General features: G+C 45.0%; 1 long non-coding RNA gene, 1 other non-coding gene and 1 pseudogene across 3 annotated transcripts; all 3 read right to left on the reverse strand.

Moving 5' to 3' along the window:
* Nucleotides 1-2150: 2150 nt before the first annotated feature.
* LOC125548081 (uncharacterized) lies at nt 2151-5279 on the reverse strand. Of its 2 annotated transcripts, XR_007300893.2 has the most exons (4): nt 4963-5279; nt 4561-4657; nt 3744-3832; nt 2151-2897 (listed from the first exon to the last, which is right to left on the reverse strand). It is a non-coding gene; the product is annotated as an uncharacterized LOC125548081 (long non-coding RNA). The 2 variants fall into 2 exon arrangements; XR_007300891.2 differs by having other exon boundaries at nt 4561-5279.
* Nucleotides 2410-2495, reverse strand: LOC125549733 (small nucleolar RNA Z102/R77). Its single transcript, XR_007301459.1, has one exon. It is a non-coding gene; the product is annotated as a small nucleolar RNA Z102/R77 (small nucleolar RNA).
* LOC125549732 (small nucleolar RNA Z101) lies at nt 2568-2647 on the reverse strand (annotated as a pseudogene).
* Nucleotides 5280-20788: the final 15509 nt, after the last annotated feature.

A 20788-nucleotide genomic window follows, 5' to 3' on the forward strand; every position in this document is an offset into this window, starting at 1 on the left:
GAAACAATAAATACAGAGCAAACAAGTGTAATACTAAACATGACAAGGCAACAAGCAGCGCTATGGGTGTTCTAACGCAGGGCTACCCGATACCGACGAAGGGGAATAACATCCGGGAATGTTTTCCCGAAGTTAGGCATTTTCGGACAGTTGAAACGGAGGGGGAAAGTTCCATGTTCACTATGATAGGGGCATGTGACACATGAACGGACCGCGTGTTTGGATTCGTCTCATCATTCCGAGCAACTTTCATGTAGAAAACTTTTTCATCCAAGTTACGGATTAATTTCTATGATTTTTCAAAGTTTTAGCAATATTCTGAAAATTCCTGAAATTTTGCTAAGTCTGAGAATTTGTTAGTTTTAAACATCTTTTAGCTGTTTTCAAAAGGCTACAACTATGAATCTGTACCTCCTATGATTATATGCCTTATATCAATTTTGAGCGTTTTTCTGTCATATACAAGATAGTAGCACTTTCGTCCAAATTAGAGTTCATTTGCTTGATCATCAACAGCTCTAAAGTAGCTATGAAAATAAAGTTGTTTTCGGGTTTTTTCACTTAACAAAACTTAGCATTTTGTGATTTTTGTAGGATTTAAACCATGCATCGAAAGGATTTGGTCCAGTGGGATAAAATGAAGTTTTTCAAGTATACTTTCTACTCATATTAATTTCACCCAAGTTAACAGCTGTTTAGACGTTGTTTAGAGGATGTCTAGAGGGTTAGTCAATGTATAATCAGAAAAGCTAGCTAGTAGCCGCTACAGTAACTAGCATCAGCAGTACAGTAAGCAACGGCGTGGCTCGGGCGCTGCAGCCGAGCGAGGCGCAACAGCAGCCACAAGCAGAGCAGCGCGGGGCACGCGAGGGCACGGGCGAAGCCACACGTAGGCAGGCACAAGCGGGAGCGGCGATGGGCGCAGGTGGCTGCAGGAGACGCGCACGAGCACGCGATGCACGCACAAGGCGAGGCCGCGACCGATGGAGCTCGCGAACGGGGCGGCCGCAGCAGCAGATGCAGAAGCAACAGCACCGCGCGTGGGACGGGAGGAGGAGTAGGGGGCGCGCTGGGGCGAGTGCAGCAGCAGAGCAAGCGGGCGGACGCGGGCAGGGCGCCGGTGAGCCCGAGTGCCCGCGAGGCGAGGCAGAGGAGAGGGCTAGGGACGACGCGGGTCGCGGCGCTCGCGACGCGTAGGCGGGCAACCACGACGGAGCAGCGGCACAGGAGCAGCACAACACGCATGCACGTACGCGTATGCGTACGCGGGGGGCTCGGATGAACTCGGGGACGGCGGCCTGCGGCGCAAGAACGGGAGGGGAGAGGAGGTGCTCACCGAGCAGGCACAAGGAGGCCCATCGAGTGGCTTAGGAGCAGCTGAGGTGGCCGGCGTCGAAGAAGGCGGCGACGATCTGGGGCGGACGGAGGTTGAGGACGGGGAGGCAGCGGGCACATGGGTGGCTTTCGGCCCGAGCTCGCCCACGTAGTCGAAGTAGGCGACGAAGGCGGTGCCCCTGGCGCGGTCTCCGGCAGCGGGGAGGGCAACGGCGATGGCTACGCCAGCGACGCGTCCATGGCGGAGCTCGGGAAGGAGGGGATCTGAGGAGGGGAGGTAGAGGGTGAGGGAGCGAAGGGGATCGAGCTAGGGTTCACAGTGGGAGAGAGGCGTCGAGGGAGGCACTTATCCACCCCGGGGACCCATGGGATGGCTGACACGGTGGCCTCGGCGGGGTGGATGTCCGCCACGCCATGCTCCTGCTCTGTAGCGAGGGAGGAGGTAGTCTAGGCGGGCTGGGTTGCACTGTATCACTGGGCTTAAAGTGCATAGCGCATAATAGTTTTAATCTTTCCCTATCTACTAAATAATATAGCTCGTTATCTCTTAATTGAGTGGGCAAATGATTTTTGTTACTGACAAAAGATGGCACTTAGATTCAAGGAAACATTTTGAGGCCACACACAAAACTTTATTTTATTTGTAAATGTTTAAATTATTGTTTATTTTAAATTCCAATTTTAAATGTTGTTGGACCACCTAAAATATCTCTAGGGTCAATTTAAGAATTCATTTGATGTGGGTTTCTTCATGACAAATACCTATTGAATATTAGTAATATTATGAACTATTTTGTTTGCATGTTTGAGGATGTAAATATTTGACTTGTACTTTAAATTTGAATTACTTGGGTTTGGATCAAAGTGATTTTTAGAAAATTAATTGCGATGACATGGCACCATTAGTGTGTGCTTACTTTAGCTTAATTATTCGGGTGTCACAATTGATCATCGTATACTGAACAAGAAAATAACCATTCATTGATAAATGAAATAACTCTACCAAATACAAAGCCGGGAAAATAATGAAATTAAGATGCAAACAAAAACAGATGCCTTTTTGTGAAAACAAGAGGATCATCAGATTCAGCTCAGTATTTGGGCCATCATATCAGCCAATCAAACCAATAATGAAATTAATTGCATTCATAATCTCATCTCTCGCACATTAAAGCCCAAAACGAAGATTTTTTGAAAGAAAGAAATTGCTAGTACAAAAGACATCCATGGTGGGGATGCATCAGATCTTCAACGTGAAAAAGAGTGGCATCACTGAAATGCCTCGGACGCAAATTACCACACGTTGCATAACCACATAACCGAACCCTAAATCATTGGCTCAATGGCCAGTATCACAACCGACTCCATGGCTGGACCATCTCAAAGCACATGGAGAGAGAGGGGAGACCAGGGACTCACCAGAACCAAGCGGCAGTCACCACTGGCACGGTTGCAGCAAAACCATTGTCGTCATGCTGTGTACGAAACCAAGGTAGTGGCTGAGGAGGTAGTCCATCAAGCGCCATAGTAGCCACTAGCCAGACATGAAGGTTGTGATGCAGCTGAACATGGCAATCACAAAAACAAGTCCGAGATTATTAACTATAAGATTTAGTTACAGAAACATGACTTTCATTTTATAATTCTGTTAGAAGGGACAGGGTTGCTCGAGAAACTCATGATGTACACACATATACAGTAGAATCATAGACTGATCTATCAAACATGTGATTGGCACTTAAAAATATTATTTTAATATCCATTAACATCTTCACATCAGGCTGTGTACAAGCAGTCAGTGCCTTGTAAAAGAAGGCAACCAGACAATACCTCCATATTAAAAATTAAGTACTCCCTCCGTAAAGAAATATAAGAGCGTTCAGATCACTAATTTTAGTGATCCAGATGCTCTTATATTTCTTTACAGAGGGAGTAATAAACATGTAAGGCACAAAAATAGTCTCAAGCAGCCCCACGCGCAATCATAAAGCAGCAAATACAGTGATACCATCAACAGAGAAATAGCCCAACTTTTTCTAAGCATGTAGATGTATACAGAGGAAAAATAGCCCTAGTAGGTACCAAACAATCATATCACTTCATAAAAGCAGACCATGGTAAGCATAAAATTCTTCAAATGGCAGCAATACAGGGAAACTGTCATAGCATGGAGTAGGCAGAGAGAGAAATTGAACACTGCCTGATAACAAGAAATCCGACCACCGGACTCCAGTGTCATCCTCATCTAGCCTGACTACCCTCTCGGTAGTTATACAATTTGAAATTCACTAGTTTTGCACCAATCGACAATGCGTATTGCAGTAAGAACTAAGAACCAAACATTACTTGTTTGTACATCATGACCATCAAACTATGTTATAGAGAGAAGGAGAATTGCTTAGCAATACCAGTAAATGGCACATACTTCCCCCACATGCTTGGCATCACCGAGCATGCATACCCGCATCTTGGGGGGCGGGACGCCGGACTGCCTTGCCTGCATATATGAGCATATAGGTTAATTAAAATAAACCATTTGATGTGGACATTTATGTGCTTAATTACTAGATGGATGTCAAAGTTAGTTCAAATCTGCTTGTTATCCAAGAAATGCTATACTGGACTGTTGAACGCATTCTGAATTCTGACTATGTAAGGGCATCGGTTGATTTGCCAGAACAGATAAACACTATCAAGTCTTAACAGTTAACAATCATAAAGAAATTCCTACACTTTTGGCCCTTAATCACAGATCAAGATCACAATTCATATGAAAAGAAAAATTGTAGTTCGGTGTAGATATCACTGCGATGTTACAAAAAGGGTAAGAATACTCAAAAGCAGAAAATGCTACTCCTTCCGTTCCATAATATAAGAGTGTTTTTTACACTAGTGTACTGTCAAAAAGACTCATATATTATGGGATGGAGGGAGTACTGGACAAGTAACAACATATGGGCTGGCACGCGTAGGAAAAAAGAGGTCAATGGGGTGTAACTGATCATCAAGTGCGACAGAGATTATAAAGCATTTTACAAGCAAATAGACATGTTGGGTTTCCCTAATCAATTTAACTTCTATCGTTGCAGGACTCAATGCGACATACTGTTGCCACGGCTCGATGGCCATGGGCACACAAAGCATAAGAGAGAGCAAAGGAACAGGAACCGAGTGGTTATGTATGCATGAGGAAGTAGTGGCTTGAGGCAACCAGTAAGAGCATACATGTGGATAAGCTCTTGGCAGACATTAGGAGCGGTAGGCGTTGGTGAGCACCACCTGGTCAACCGCCTGGCACTCATGAACCAGCTTCTGCTCCGGGCTGCAAGCACACAACTACAGAGTCATATCACCAGCTAAAGCACCAAATCACGACAGAATTCAAACATCAAAACAAGGTAAAATCTAAGGGATCAAAAGCTGAAGAAAAATATAAGATTTACCATCTTCCAGACATAGGTTGCAATCTTTGTTTCTCTCCAATTTAACAACAAATCTAATCAGTCAGCAGGATGGTATGAAAGTAGCATCCTAGCGAACTTCCAGTATTTTGCATCATATCTAATCAGTTATCACACATAAAACATAAATAAGGCAATCAACGTCTAAAGTTGGTAACAAGTTTACTTTTTTACTTCGAATGCCTTCAGACTATGCTTACAGTCTTCACCACAGCAAGATTGTTTGCTATACACACACGCATCTGATCATTAAGGGTTACAGAGATTTTCTGGTTCTCAAAGCAAATAGACATGCCGGGTTGGCCTAATTACTTTAACTTCTATATATGGTTGCAGGACTCAACCCATGACGTACTCCTGCCATGGCTCGATGGCCATGGGCACACAGAGGATAAGAGAGAGCAGAGGAAGAGGAACCGAGTGGTTATGTATGCGTGGTAGCAGCTGGAGGCAGCCAATAAAAGCATACATGTGGATGCGCTCTTGGGAGCCAATAGAAGTTGTAGGCATTGGTGAGCACCCCCAGGCCAGCCACCTGGCACTCGACAATCAGCTTCTTCGTCGGGATGCAAACACACAAGGACAGAGTCATATCACCAGCGGAAGCGCCAAATCGCGGCAGAATCCAAACATCAAGACAAAGTAAAATCTAAGGTATCACATGTTGAAGAAAAATGTAAGATTTGCAATCTTCCCGCATAACATAGGTTGCAATCTTTCTTTCTCTCCAATTTAACAAGAAATCTGGTCGGTCAAGTGGTATGAAAGTAGCATCCTACCGAAATTCCAGTATTTTCCAGCCAGCCACAACCAGTCATCACACATAATAAAACATCCCATAAATAAGACAATCAACATCTAACGTTGGTAGAGGTTTATTTGAACTATGATTGTGCCTTGAGACTATGCTTATAGTTCTCACAACAGCAGGATTGTTTGCTATACATTACACACACACATTCGACAGGAAGGGGAAGGAAGGAGAGGGGAGTGGATACCTCACCCAGGACCTGCAGCTTGTGCCAGTCGGAGATGCTGCGGGAGGCCGAGGCGACCAGCAGTCCGCCGGCAAGAGGGCGCAGGTGGAGCCCATGACGGCCCTTGTGGTCTACCTCGCCGGCTCCCTGCTCGCCGCCGTCAAGGTGTTGGGGAACGTTGCAGAAAACAAAAAATTTCCTACTCGTTTCACCAAGATCCATCTAGGAGTTCATCTAGCAACGAGTCATCGGATGCATCTACATACCTTTGTAGATCGCGTGCGGAAGCGTTCAAAGAACGGTGATGATGTAGTCGAACACGACGTGATCCAAATCACCGATGACCAAGCGCCGAACGGACGGCACCTCCGCGTTCAACACACGTACGGGACGGGAGACATCTCCTCCTTCTTGATCCAGCAAGGGGGAAGGAGAGGTTGATGAAGATCCAGCAGCACGACGGCGTGGTCGTGGATGCAGGGCGTCAGAGTAGCAGGGCTTCGCCTATACTACGAGAGAGAGACGTAACGGGGAGAGAGGGAGGCGCCAGGGGCTGGTCTATGAAGTCCCTCCTCTCCCCCACTATATATAGGCGTGCTAGGGGGGGCGCCGGCCCTAGGAGATGGAATCTCCCAGGGGGGCGGCGGCCAAGGGTGGGGGGCTTGCCCCCCAAGCAAGGGGGCGCCCCCTTTAGGGTTTCCCCTCAACCCTAGCCGCATGGGCCCTAGGGGAGTGGCGCCCCAGCCCACTTTGGGCTGGGTTCCCTCCCACTTCAGCCCATGGGGCCCCCCGGGATAGGTGGCCCCACCCGGTGGACCCCCGGGACCCTTCCGATGGTCCCGGTACAATACCGGTGACCCCGAAACTTGTCCCGATGGCCGAAACAGCACTTCCTATATATAATTCTTTACCTCCGGACCATTCCGGAACTCCTCGTGACGTCCGGGATCTCATCCGGGACTCCGAACAACATTCGGGTTACTGCATATACATATCTTCACAACCCTAGCGTCACCGAACCTTAAGTGTGTAGACCCTACGGGTTCGGGAGACAAGCAGACATGACCGAGACGACTCTCCGGTCAATAACCAACAGCGGGATCTGGATACCCATGTTGGCTCCCACATGCTCCACGATGATCTCATCGGATGAACCACGATGTCGAGGATTCAATCAACCCCGTATGCAATTCCCTTTGTCAATCGATATGTTACTTGCCTGAGATTCGATCGTCGGTATCCCAATACCTCGTTCAATCTCGTTACCAGCAAGTCACTTTACTCGTACCGTAATGCATGATCCCGTGACCAGACACTTGGTCACTTTGAGCTCATTATGATGATGCATTACCGAGTGGGCCCAGTGATACCTCTCCGTCATACGGAGTGACAAATCCCAGTCTTGATCCATGTCAACCCAACAGACACTTTCGGAGATACCCGTAGTCTACCTTTATAGTCACCCAGTTACGTTGTGACGTTTGGTATACCCAAAGCACTCCTACGGTATCCGGGAGTTACACGATCTCATGGTCTAAGGAAAAGATACTTGACATTGGAAAAACTCTAGCAAACGAACTATACGATCTTGTGCTATGTTTAGGATTGGGTCTTGTCCATCACATCATTCTCCTAATGATGTGATCTCGTTATCAATGACATCCAATGTCCATAGTCAGGAAACCATGACTATCTGTTGATCAACGAGCTAGTCAACTAGAGGCTTACTAGGGACATGTTGGTGTCTGTTATTCACACATGTATTACATTTCCGGATAACACAATTATAGCATGAATAAAGACAATTATCATGAATAAGGAAATATAATAATAATGCTTTTATTATTGCCTCTAGGGCATATTTCCAACAGTCTCCCACTTGCACTAGAGTCAATAATCTAGTTACATTGTGATGAATCGAACACCCATGGAATTCTGGTGTTGATCATGTTTTGCTCTAGGGAGAGGTTTAGTCAACGGATCTGTTACATTCAGGTCCGTATGTACTTTACAAATATCTATGTCTCCATCTTGAACATTTTCACGAATGGAGTTGAAGCGATGCTTGATGTGCCTTGTCTTCTTGTGAAACCTGGGCTCCTTGGCAAGTGCAATAGCTCCAGTGTTGTCACAGAAAAGTTTGATTGGCCCCGACGCATTGGGTATGACTCCTAGGTCGGTGATGAACTACTTCACCCATATTGCTTCATGTGCTTCCTCCGAGGCTGCCATGTACTCCGCTTCACATGTAGATCCCGCCATGACGCTCTGCTTGCAACTGCACCAGCTTACTGCCCCACCATTCAAAATATACACGTATCCGGTTTGTGACTTTGAGTCATCCAGATCTGTGTCGAAGCTAGCGTCGACGTAACCCTTTACGACGAGCTCTTCGTCACCTCCATAAACGAGAAACATTTCCTTAGTCCTTTTCAGGTACTTCAGGATATTCTTGACCGCTGTCCAGTGTTCCTTGCCAGGATTACTTTGGTACCTTCCTACCAAACTTACGGCAAGGTTTACATCAGGTCTGGTACACAGCATGGCATACATAATAGAACCTATGGCTGAGGCATAGGGGATGACACTCATCTCTTCTATATCTTCTGCCGTGGTCGGACATTGAGCTGAGCTCAATTTCACACCTTGCAACACAGGCAAGAACCCCTTCTTAGACTGATCCATATTGAACTTCTTCAATATTTTATCAAGGTATGTGCTTTGTGAAAGACCTATGAGGCGTCTTGATCTATCTCTGTAGATCTTGATGCCTAATATATAAGCAGCTTCTCCAAGGTCCTTCATTGAAAAACTCTTATTCAAGTAGGCCTTAATGTTGTCCAAGAGTTCTATATCATTTCCCATCAAAAGTATGTCATCTACATATAATATGAGAAATGCTATAGAGCTCCCACTCACTTTCTTGTAAACGCAGGCTTCTCCATAAGTCTACGTAAACCCAAACGCTTTGATCATCTCATCAAAGCGAATGTTCCAACTCCGAGATGCTTGCACCAGCCCATAAATCGAGCGTTGGAGCTTGCACACCTTGTCAGCATTCTTAGGATCGACAAAACCTTCCGGCTGCATCATATACAATTCTTCCTTAAGGAAACCATTAAGGAATGCCGTTTTGACGTCCATTTGCCATATCTCATAATCGTAGAATGCAGCAATTGCTAACATGATTCGGACGGACTTTAGCTTCGCTACCGGTGAGAAAATCTCATCGTAGTCAACCCCTTGAACTTGTCGATAACCCTTAGCGACAAGTCGAGCTTTATAGATGGTCACATTACCATCCGCGTCTGTCTTCTTCTTAAAGATCCATTTATTTTCTATGGCTCGCCGTTCAACGGGCAAGTTAGTCAAAGTCCATACTTCATTTTCATACATGGATACTATCTCGGATTTCATGGCTTCTAGCCATTTGTCGGAATCCGGGCCCGCCATCGCTTCTTCATAGTTCGAAGGTTCACCGTTGTCTAACAACATGATTTCCAAGACAGGGTTGTCGTACCACTCTGGTGCGGAACGTGTCCTTGTGGACCTTCAAATTTCAGTAGGAGCTTGATCAGAAGTATCTTGATCATTATCATTAACTTCCTCTCTAGTTGGTGCAGGCACCTCAGGAACATTTTCTTGAGTTGCGCCATTTTCCGGTTCAAGAGGTAATACTTCATCAAGTTCTACTTTCCTCCCACTTACTTCTTTCGAGAGAAACTCCTTCTCTAGAAAGGATCCATTCTTGGCAACAAAGATCTTGCCTTCGGATCTGAGGTAGAAGGTGTACCCAATAGTTTCTTTTGGGTATCCTATGAAGACGCATTTTTCCGACTTGGGTTCGAGCTTTTCAGGTTGAAGTTTCTTAACATAAGCATCGCATCCCCAAACTTTTAGAAACGACAGCTAAGGTTTCTTCCCAAACCATAATTCATACGGTGTCGTCTCAACGGATTTCGACGGAGCCCTATTTAAAGTGAATGCGGCAGTCTCTAAAGCATAGCCCCAAAAAGATAGCGGTAAATCGGTAAGAGACATCATAGATCGCACCATATCTAATAGAGTGCGATTACGACGTTCGGACACACCGTTACGCTGAGGTGTTCCAGGCGGCGTGAGTTGTGAAACTATTCCACATTTTCTTAAGTGTGTGCCAAATTCGTGACTCAAGTATTCTCCTCCACGATCTGATCGTAGAAACTTGATTTTCCTGTCACGTTGATTTTCAACCTCACTCTGAAATTCCTTGAACTTTTCAAAGGTTTCAGACTTGTGTTTCATTAAGTAGATATACCCATATCTACTTAAATCATCAGTGAGCGTGAGAACATAACGATAGCCACCACGAGCCTCAACACTCATTGGACCGCACACATCAGTATGTATGATTTCCAATAAGTTGGTTGCTCGCTCCATTGTTCCTGAGAACGGAGTCTTGGTCATCTTACCCATGAGGCATGGTTCGCACATGTCAAATGATTCATAATCAAGAGACTCTAAAAGTCCATCTGCATGGAGCTTCTTCATGCGTTTGACACCTATGTGACCAAGGCGGCAGTGCCACAAGTATGTGGGACTATCATTATCAACCTTAAATCTTTTGGTACTCACATTATGAACATGTGTAGTATTACGTTCGAGATTCATAAAGAATAAACCATTCACCATAGGAGCATGACCATAAAACATATCTTTCATATAAATAGAACAACCATTATTCTCGGATTTAAATGAGTAGCCATCTCGAATTAAACGAGATCCCGATACAATGTTCATGCTCAAAGCTGGCACTAAATAACAATTATTAAGGTTTAAAACTAATCCCGAAGGTAGATATAGAGGTAGCGTGCCGACGGCGATCACATTGACCTTGGAACCATTCCCGACGCGCATCGTCACCTCGTCCTTTGCCAGTTTCCGCTTATTCCGCAGCCCCTGCTTTGAGTTACAAATGTGAGCAACTGCACCGGTATCAAATACCCAGGAGCTACTACGGACACTAGTAAGGTACACATCAATTACATGTATATCACATATACCTTTTGTTTTGCCGGCCTTCTTGTCTACTAAGTATTTAGGGCAGTTCTGCTTCCAGTGACCGCTTCCCTTGCAATAAAAGCACTCAGTCTCGGGCTTGGGTCCATTCTTTGGCTTCTTCCCGGCAGCTTGCTTGCCGGGCGCGGCAACCTCCTTGTCGTCCTTCTTGAAGTTCTTTTTACCCTTGCCCTTCTTGAACTTAGTGGCTTTATTGACCATCAACACTTGATGTTCCTTCTTGACTTCTACCTCCGCTGATTTCAGCATCGAGAACAACTCAGGAATGGTCTTTTGCATCCCCTGCATGTTGAAGTTCATCACAAAGCTCTTGTAGCTTGGTGGAAGCGACTGGAGGATTCTGTCAATGACCGCATCATCCGGGAGATTAACTCCCAGCTGAGACAAGCGGTTATGTAACCCAGACATAGTGAGTATGTGCTCACTGACAGAACTATTTTCCTCCATCTTACAGCTGAAGAACTTATCGGAGACTTCATATCTCTCGATCCGGGCATGAGCTTGAAAAACCATTTTCAGCTCTTCGAACATCTCATATGCTCCATGTCTCTCAAAACGCTTTTGGAGCCCCGGCTCTAAGCTGTAAAGCATGCCGCACTGAACGAGGGAGTAGTCGTCAACACGTGTCTGCCAAGCGTTCATAACGTCTTGGTTCTGTGGGACGGGAGCTTCACCTAGCGGTGCTTGTAGGACATAATATTTCTTGGCAGCTATGAGGATGATCCTCAGGTTCCGGACCCAGTCCGTATAGTTGCTGCCATCGTCTTTCAGCTTGGTTTTCTCTAGGAACGCGTTGAAGTTGAGGACTACGTGGGCCATTTGATCTACAAGACATATTGTAAAATATTTTAGACTAAGTTCATGATAATTAAGTTCATCTAATCAAATTATTAATGAACTCCCACTTAGATTAGACATCCCTCTAGTCATCTAAGTATTACATGATCCGAGTTAACTAGGCCGTGTCCGATCATCACGTGAGACGGACTAGTCAACATCGGTGAACATCTTCATGTTGATCGTATCTTCTATACGACTCATGCTCGACCTTTCGGTCTTCTGTGTTCCGAGGCCATGTCTGTACATGCTAGGCTCGTCAAGTCAACCTAAGTGTTTGCATGTGTAAATCTGTCTTACACCCGTTGTATGTGAACGTCTGAATAAAACACCCGATCATCACGTGGTGTTTTGAAACAGCGAACTGTCGCAACGGTGCACAGTTAGGGGGAACACTTCTTGAAATTATTATGAGGGATCATCTTATTTACTACCGTCGTTCTAAGTAAACAAGATGCAAAACATGATAAACATCACATGCAATCAAATAATAAACGTGACATGATATGGCCAATATCACATAGCTCCTTTGATCTCCATCTTGGGGCTCCATGATCATCTTGTCACGGGCTTGACACCATGATCTCCATCATCATGATCTCCATCATCGTGTCTCCATGAAGTTGCTCGCCAACTATTACTTCTACTACTATGGCTAACGCGTTTAGCAATAAAGTAAAGTAATTTACATGGCGTTTCTCAATGACACGCAGGTCATATAAAAGAATAAAGACAACTCCTATGGCTCCTGCCGGTTGTCATACTCATCGACATGCAAGTCGTGATTTCTATTACAATAGCATGAACATCTCGTACATCACATATAGATCATTCATCATTCATCACAACTTTGGCCATATCATATCACAAACCACTTGCTGCAAAAAAACAAGTTAGACGTCCTCTAATTGATGTTGCAAGTTTTTCGTGGCTGAATTTAGGGTTCTAGCAAGAACGACTTCTTACCTACGTTAAAGCCACAACGTGATTTGTCAACTTCTATTTACCCTTCATAAGGACCCTGTTCATCGAATCCGCTCCAACTAAAGTGGGAGAGACAGACACCCGCCAGCCACCTTATGCAACTAGTGCATGTTAGTCGGTGGAACCGGTCTCACGTAAGCGTTCGTGTAAAGTTGGTCCGGGCCGCTTCATCCCACAATGCCGCTGAAGCAAGAAAAGACTAGTAGCGGCAAGAAAGTTGACAAATCTACACCCACAACAAATTGTGTTCTACTCGCGCAAGAAGAACTACGCATAGACCTAGCTCATGATGCCACTGATGGGGAACGTTGCAGAAAACAAAAATTTTCCTACTCGTTTCACCAAGATCCATCTAGGAGTTCATGTAGCAACGAATCATCGGATGCATCTACATACCTTTGTAGATCGCGTGCGGAAGCGTTCAAAGAACGGTGATGATGTAGTCGAACACGACGTGATCCAAATCACCGATGACCAAGCGCCGAACGGACGGCACCTCCGCATTCAACACACGTACGGGACGGGAGACGTCTCCTCCTTCTTGATCCAGCAAGGGGGAAGGAGAGGTTGATGAAGATCCAGCAGCACGACGGCGTGGTGGTGGATGCAGGGCGTCAGAGTAGCAGGGCTTCGCCTATACTACGAGAGAGAGACGTAACGGGGAGAGAGGGAGGCGCCAGGGGCTGGTCTATGAAGTCCCTCCTCTCCCCCACTATATATAGGGGTTCTAGGGGGAGCGCCGGCCCTAGGAGATGGAATCTCCCAGGGGGGGCGGCGGCCAAGGGTGGGGGGCTTGCCCCCCAAGCAAGGGGGCGCCCCCTTTAGGGTTTCCCCTCAACCCTAGCCGCATGGGCCCTAGGGGAGTGGCGCCCCAGCCCACTTTGGGCTGGGTTCCCTCCCACTTCAGCCCATGGGGCCCCACGGGATAGGTGGCCCCACCCGGTGGACCCCCGGGACCCTTCCGGTGGTCCCGGTACAATACCGGTGACCCCGAAACTTGTCCCGATGGCCGAAACAGCACTTCCTATATATAATTCTTTACCTCCGGACCATTCCGGAACTCCTCGTGACGTCCGGGATCTCATCCGGGACTCCGAACAACATTCGGGTTACTGCATATACATATCTTCACAACCCTAGCGTCATCGAACCTTAAGTGTGTAGACCCTACGGGTTCGGGAGACAAGCAGACATGACCGAGACGACTCTCCGGTCAATAACCAACAGCGGGATCTTGATACCCATGTTGGCTCCCACATGCTCCATGATGATCTCATCGGATGAACCACGATGTCGAGGATTCAATCAACCCCGTATGCAATTCCCTTTGTCAATCGATATGTTACTTGCCCGAGATTCGATCGTCGGTATCCCAATACCTCGTTCAATCTCGTTACCGGCAAGTCACTTTACTCGTACCGTAATGCATGATCCCGTGACCAGACACTTGGTCACTTTGAGCTCATTATGATGATGCATTACCGAGTGGGCCCAGTGATACCTCTCCGTCATACGGAGTGACAAATCCCAGTCTTGATCCATGTCAACCCAACAGACACTTTCGGAGATACCCGTAGTCTACCTTTATAGTCACCCAGTTACGTTGTGACGTTTGGTATACCCAAAGCACTCCTACGGTATCCGGGAGTTACACGATCTCATGGTCTAAGGAAAAGATACTTGACATTGGAAAAACTCTAGCAAACGAACTATACGATCTTGTGCTATGTTTAGGATTGGGTCTTGTCCATCACATCATTCTCCTAATGATGTGATCTCGTTATCAATGACATCCAATGTCCATAGTCAGGAAACCATGACTATCTGTTGATCAACGAGCTAGTCAACTAGAGGCTTACTAGGGACATGTTGGTGTCTGTTATTCACACATGTATTACGATTTCCGGATAACACAATTATAGCATGAATAAAGACAATTATCATGAATAAGGAAATATAATAATAATGCTTTTATTATTGCCTCTAGGGCATATTTCCAACACAAGGCCCACCGCAGCAGCGAGCTTTCCAGCATGCGCCGCGCCGAGAGAAGGGGGTGGATCGGGATTGAGCACGAGAGAGAAACAGAGACACCGGATCGAGCACGCGTCGATGGCCTTGCTCAGCGGTTCCTCGACGAATCGCTCCTCGCAGGTGCAGGAGGTGGGGGTGGGAGAGGGGAGAAAGTGGTTTGGATGCATGGGAGATTGCAGGAGGGGCGTGGTCGGCGAGGAGGAGGCGGAGGCAGAGGCGGAAGGGGCGCCATCGCCGGAGCGGGAGACCTGACGGCGGTGTGACGGGGAAGGAGAAGGGGAAAGGGAGGGAATAGGTTTTGCGTGGGTCGGGCCTGATTTTCTTTTTGTTTTTCTTTTTCCTATTTTGGGCCGAAATTTTTGAACAAGAGGGGCGCCATTGAAGGACGCGAACCAAAATTTCAAAAGTATTCTCGGGATTAAATTCTTTGCTTGCCTTAGATAGACTATATATAGACGCGCGTTTTCAAGACGTTAATAAAAGTCTGAATAACATTTTTATTGTTAGTATTAAAGATAAGATTTTTTAATAAAGCATTTCAAGGTGGCAAACCACTTTGTCCCGCATCATGTCGGATAATCGCAGATGAATATACCTTCTTGGGGCAAACCACTTTTCCCCGCATCGTGATGGACAACTCAAAGGCCTTCTCTCTCTCTCTCTCTCTCTCTCACGCACACACAAAATCACACAGTTGTCCTTCCAAGTCAACAGGATTGATCATGCTTTCAAAACTGACCTTGCGCCTTTGAGATTTGGTCATGCGCCACATGGTTCTGGAGCGTCATCTTCTGCTGAGGATACAGGCAAGGCACTACCTGTGCTTCCGACTTTCCCTGTAGTGCCAGCAACCACACCTTCTACATTACCTTTGGATGAGGTATGCATGATGTTGTTGCTTGATGTTCAGTTTACTTCGCATGATCTTACTGTTATACTAAATAATATTGTACTATATAAGTTTCATAGCTGAACACTCCTATCTCTGCCTTCAAAGGGAAAGGTGAGGCTCATATGCCTAAAACACCTAGGCACCAACCCCTCCTTTGTCCTTTGCTATGTTTTCTAGGCTCTCTTTCTTTACAAATGTCTAATGCACTTCCACATGTCAATCTAGCAAATCACCATGCCTCAAGAATGCCCGTCGCAAGCTCTTTGCCTCAACTTCTAAGGACAAAGCTGCTCAGCTGCCTTTCCACATGTTTTCAAAAAAGATGCTCAGCTGCCTGGTTCTGTGCCCAAGCTTTGTTGTGGCCGAAGAAACTGCATCTTCTGTAAATGTTGAAAATCATGCGTCCAAACCAAATGTAGGTGCCTACATTCATAATGTACTTTATTTCCTGCTCTGTGCGCTATCCATCCTTGGATTCATGGTTATCTCAATGCAAAAAACTAAACAGGTTACTGAGGAAGCTCTTGCTGCACCTCTTGATGATCCAAAGAATGTTGTGTCGGACCACGGTAAACCCAAGAGGTATGTGCTCATAGCCTGTGCCATTAACCAGTTTCTAGTAAAATGTATGTCTGCTTCTCCACTTGGTGTAGGAAGTGTTCTTGTTGTTGGGGAACGTAGTAATTTCAAAATTTTCCTACGCACACGCAAGATCATGGTGATGCATAGCAACGAGAGGGGAGAGTATAATCTACGTACCCTTGTAGATCACAACGGAAGCGTTGACACAACGTAGAGGAAGTAGTCGTACGTCTTCTTCCCGATCCGACCGATCCAAGCACCGTTACTCCGGCACCTCCGAGTTCTTGGCACATGTACAGCTCGATGACGCTCCCCGGGCTCCGATCCAGCAAAGCTTCGGGTATGAGTTCCGTCAGCACAACGGCGTGGTGACGATGATGATGTTCTACCGACGCAGGGCTTCGCCTAAGCACTACAACGATATGACCGAGGTGGAATATGGTGGCAGGGGGCACCGCACACGGCTGAGGAACGATCACGAGGATCAACTTCTGTGTACTAGGGTGCCCCCCTGCCTCCGTCTATAAAGGATCCAAGGGGGGTGCGGCCGGCCTAGAGGAGGGCGCAGGAGGAGTCCTACTCCTACCGGGAGTAGGACTCCCCTCCCGTTTCCTTGTCCAATTAGGAGAGAGGGGAGAGAGAGGGAAAGGGGGGGCGCCGCCCCTCCCTCCTTGTCCAATTCGGAGTAGGGGGAGAGGGGGCGCGCGGCCTGCCCTGGCAGCCCCTTCCTCTTCTCCACTTTAGGCCCATGAGGCCCATTAACCCCCCGGGGGGTTCCGGTAACCCCCCGGTGCTCCGGTTTATCCGATACTTCTCCGGAACCCTTCCGGTGTCCGAATATAGTCATCCAATATATCAATATTTATGTATCGACCATTTCGAGACTCCTCGTCATGTCCGTGATCACATCTGGGACTCCGAACTAACTTCGGTACATCAAAATGCATAAACTCATAATAACTGTCATCGTAACGTTAAGCGTGCGGACCCTACGGTTCGAGAACAATGTAGACATGACTGAGACAAATCTCCGGTCAATAGCCAATAGCGGGACCTGGATGCCCATATTGGCTCCTACATATTCTACGAAGATCTTTATCGGTCAGACCGCATAACAACATACGTTGTTCCCTTTGTCATCGGTATGTTACTTGCCCGAGATTCGATCGTCGGTATCCAATACCTAGTTCAATCTCGTTACCGGCAAGTCTCTTTACTCGTTCCGTAATACATCATCTCACAACTAACATATTAGTTGTAATGCTTGCAAGGCTTATGTGATGTGCATTACCGAGAGGGCCCAGAGATATCTCTCCGACAATCGGAGTGACAAATCCTAATCTCGAAATACGCCAACCCAACATCTACCTTTGGAGACACATGTAATGCTCCTTTATAATCACCCAGTTACGTTGTGACGTTTGGTAGCACCCAAAGTGTTCCTCCGGTAAACGGGAGTTGCATAATCTCATAGTCATAGGAACATGTATAAGTCATGAAGAAAGCAATAGCAACATACTAAACGATCGGGTGCTAAGCTAATGGAATGGGTCATGTCAATCAGATCATTCAACTAATGATGTGATCCCATTAATCAAATAACAACTACTTTGTCTATGGTTAGGAAACATAACCATCTTTGATTAATGAGCTAGTCAAGTAGAGGCATACTAGTGACACTCTGTTTGTCTATGTATTCACACATGTATTATGTTTCCGGTTAATACAATTCTAGCATGAATAATAAACATTTATCATGAAATAAGGAAATAAATAATAACTTTATTATTGCCTCTAGGGCATATTTCCTTCACTTGTTCCTTTAGCTTGTATGTTTTATACTCCAGGGCACGACCTTTTCCTTTCTCGCAATAATGATCTCATTTATCTTATGTTTTCCTACTTATAGCTAATGTATGTTGGCTGATTAGCAGCGCAATTAAATGAAGCGATATACCTTTTTTATGTTGTCTTACCAAGCTCTTATATTCATGTTTCCTTTATTCCACTTTACGCCTCTAGGTTAATTATACAAAAAACAAAAATATAGGTTGCCATGTATTTCTGCTGATAATTCTGTCTCAGGGTCAGTGCTTGTGGAAAAGGCAACACTGCTCCAAAGAAACCAAAGTGTCATGCACCACATGGTTCTGGAGCGTCATCTTCTGCTGAGGATACAGGCAAGGCACTACCTGTGCTTCCAACTTTACCTGTAGTGCCAGCAACCACACCTTCTACATTACCTTTGGATGAGGTATGCATGATGTTGTTGCTCGATGTTCAGTTTACTTCGCATGATCTAACTTTTATACTAAATAATATTGTACTATATAAGTTTCATAGCTGAACACTCCTATCTCTGCCTTCAAAGGGAAAGGTGAGGCTCATATGCCTAAAACACCCAGGCACCAACCCCTCATTTGTCCTTTGCTATGTTTTCTAGGCTCTCTTTCTTTACAAATGTCTGATGCACTTCCACATGTCAATGTAGCAAATCTCGCAATAATGATCTCATTTATCTTATGTTTTCCTACTTATAGCTAATGTATGTTGGCTGATTAGCAGCGCAATTAAATGAAGCGATATACCTTTTTTATGTTGTCTTACCAAGCTCTTATATTCATGTTTCCTTTATTCCACTTTACGCCTCTAGGTTAATTATACAAAAAACAAAAAAATATAGGTTGCCATGTATTTCTGCTGATAATTCTGTCTGAGGGTCAGTGCTTGTGGAAAAGGCAACACTGCTCCAAAGAAACCAAAGCAGTAGCACTTCTATGCCCTAGGATGGACGTGTACGTATGGTATGGTCATCACTGCCTAAGCTCTCTCTCTCTCTCTCTCTCTATATATATATATATATATATATATATATATATCATTGCTCTTTGTACTAATATATCACCTCTTTGTGGTAGAAGTTCAAAATGTTCATCTACTATGAGAGAAGTTTCTCTAAAATTGACACAATTTAGGTCGTAATCTCACCTCTCAATTGGAAAAGGCCACCACAACTCCTATCCACCCCTTATCCCTCAAACCAAACACATAAATGGCTATCTCTACCTAGTTGAGATCCATTCGAACCCCATGGGCGTTGTAGCTTGTAAGCTCTTCCTTCAAGAACCTTAGCGAGAAGAACAAGTATTGGGAATCTAAAGGTCCTTAATAAGCCCAAAATGCACAGGAAAAAGTAGAGTAAATAGAAACATACATCAAGTGCATTTGTTCCCTTGTCCATCAAATCAAGCTTAGTCAAGACGGCAAAGGTCCTTTCACCTAAGAAGAATAAAATGATCCCTCGGGCTACAAATATGGTAGGTGCATCAAACAGTTATAATTTTTTCACTGTCGGGAGCATATTCTAATCAAATATGAACTAGCCATAATGTTTGAGAAATGAAAACTAGTAGTCTAAGCCATTGGAGTGAATGTACATATGGTACATGGCTCGGTATTTATTATCGACCACAATAATCTAGAGTTAGAGCCAAACACTTGCTGAATTGTGCATGGGTTTCTCCTAAAAGATATTTTGTCACAAAAGTACATACTAATTATTTAACATCATACTGAAGGATGGTATTATCACTTATCAGATAAAAGAATTAGTACATTGCAGCAAAATAAGTGCAGAATTTTGGTTCATACCAGTTGGATCAGCATCCCGAGCAAGCTTAATGGTATCCGATGTTGCTCTATATCTTGATTAGCAGGAGATGTAGCAAGTATAATGCAGTTTGGCTACAAAAGAAGATAGGAATGTGTCACTCCATAGGTAAATATCAACATGCACATCATATCCCAGTGAGGAAATAGCAGTACCTTCTTAATGTATAAGCACATCATATTTTCAATATCCTAGGCAATGTTTTCAAGCTGCCAACTCTGAAAAAGATGGCAACGTGGTGAATGAGAATTGCTGTGAACATTGCCTAAATTAGAAAATGTGGGAAAATAGACACTCCCATACCTATCGCCACCTTAGTTAGACCCCACAGACCAATCAATGTTAAGTGGACAACTGCAAATAGTCAGCTGAATACAAAATATGACTTGTCAAGAAGATTCGGAAGTAAGGCCTCTCCAGAAGAAAAAAAATTAAGACACAAGAAGATGCAGGAGCTGCATGAATGCTATTGTCTATAAATTGAGATCTTTATATAAACACCACCATAAAAAATGAAATCAGATATACAAGGCTACTTATATAAAATGTGCAAACAACTTTGAAAAAAATGAACAAACAATGAAAGACAAACGATTAAAGTGTTCGACACAAATGGCTTGGTCCCAAATAAAAGCAGAACATGTCCCCTGCTTGGATGTTGTGGTACCCATGAAACCTAGAGCACTACTCGCCATGGAACGAGTCTTTCTTGACCCTTTCTTCACATTTTGCCTCGAAGCACACAATGTCGTCAGTCGCATAGTTGAAAAGATCCCTTGCACATCAAGGGATAATCGAGCGGCGATAAACAAAAAGATAAAAACAAACATGATTAAAAGTATCTGATAGATGACTAAACATGACTAATAAGTAATGATTGAACTGGTAACAAAGAGAATATAGACTGATCAACTAGAAAATGAAAGACTAAACACGAACATACTGATATATGAATGAT

Source organism: Triticum urartu, chromosome 3A, assembly GCF_056163025.1.
Source record: "Triticum urartu cultivar PI428250 chromosome 3A, HENAU_Tu73, whole genome shotgun sequence".
NCBI classification, from domain to species: Eukaryota; Viridiplantae; Streptophyta; class Magnoliopsida; order Poales; family Poaceae; genus Triticum; species Triticum urartu.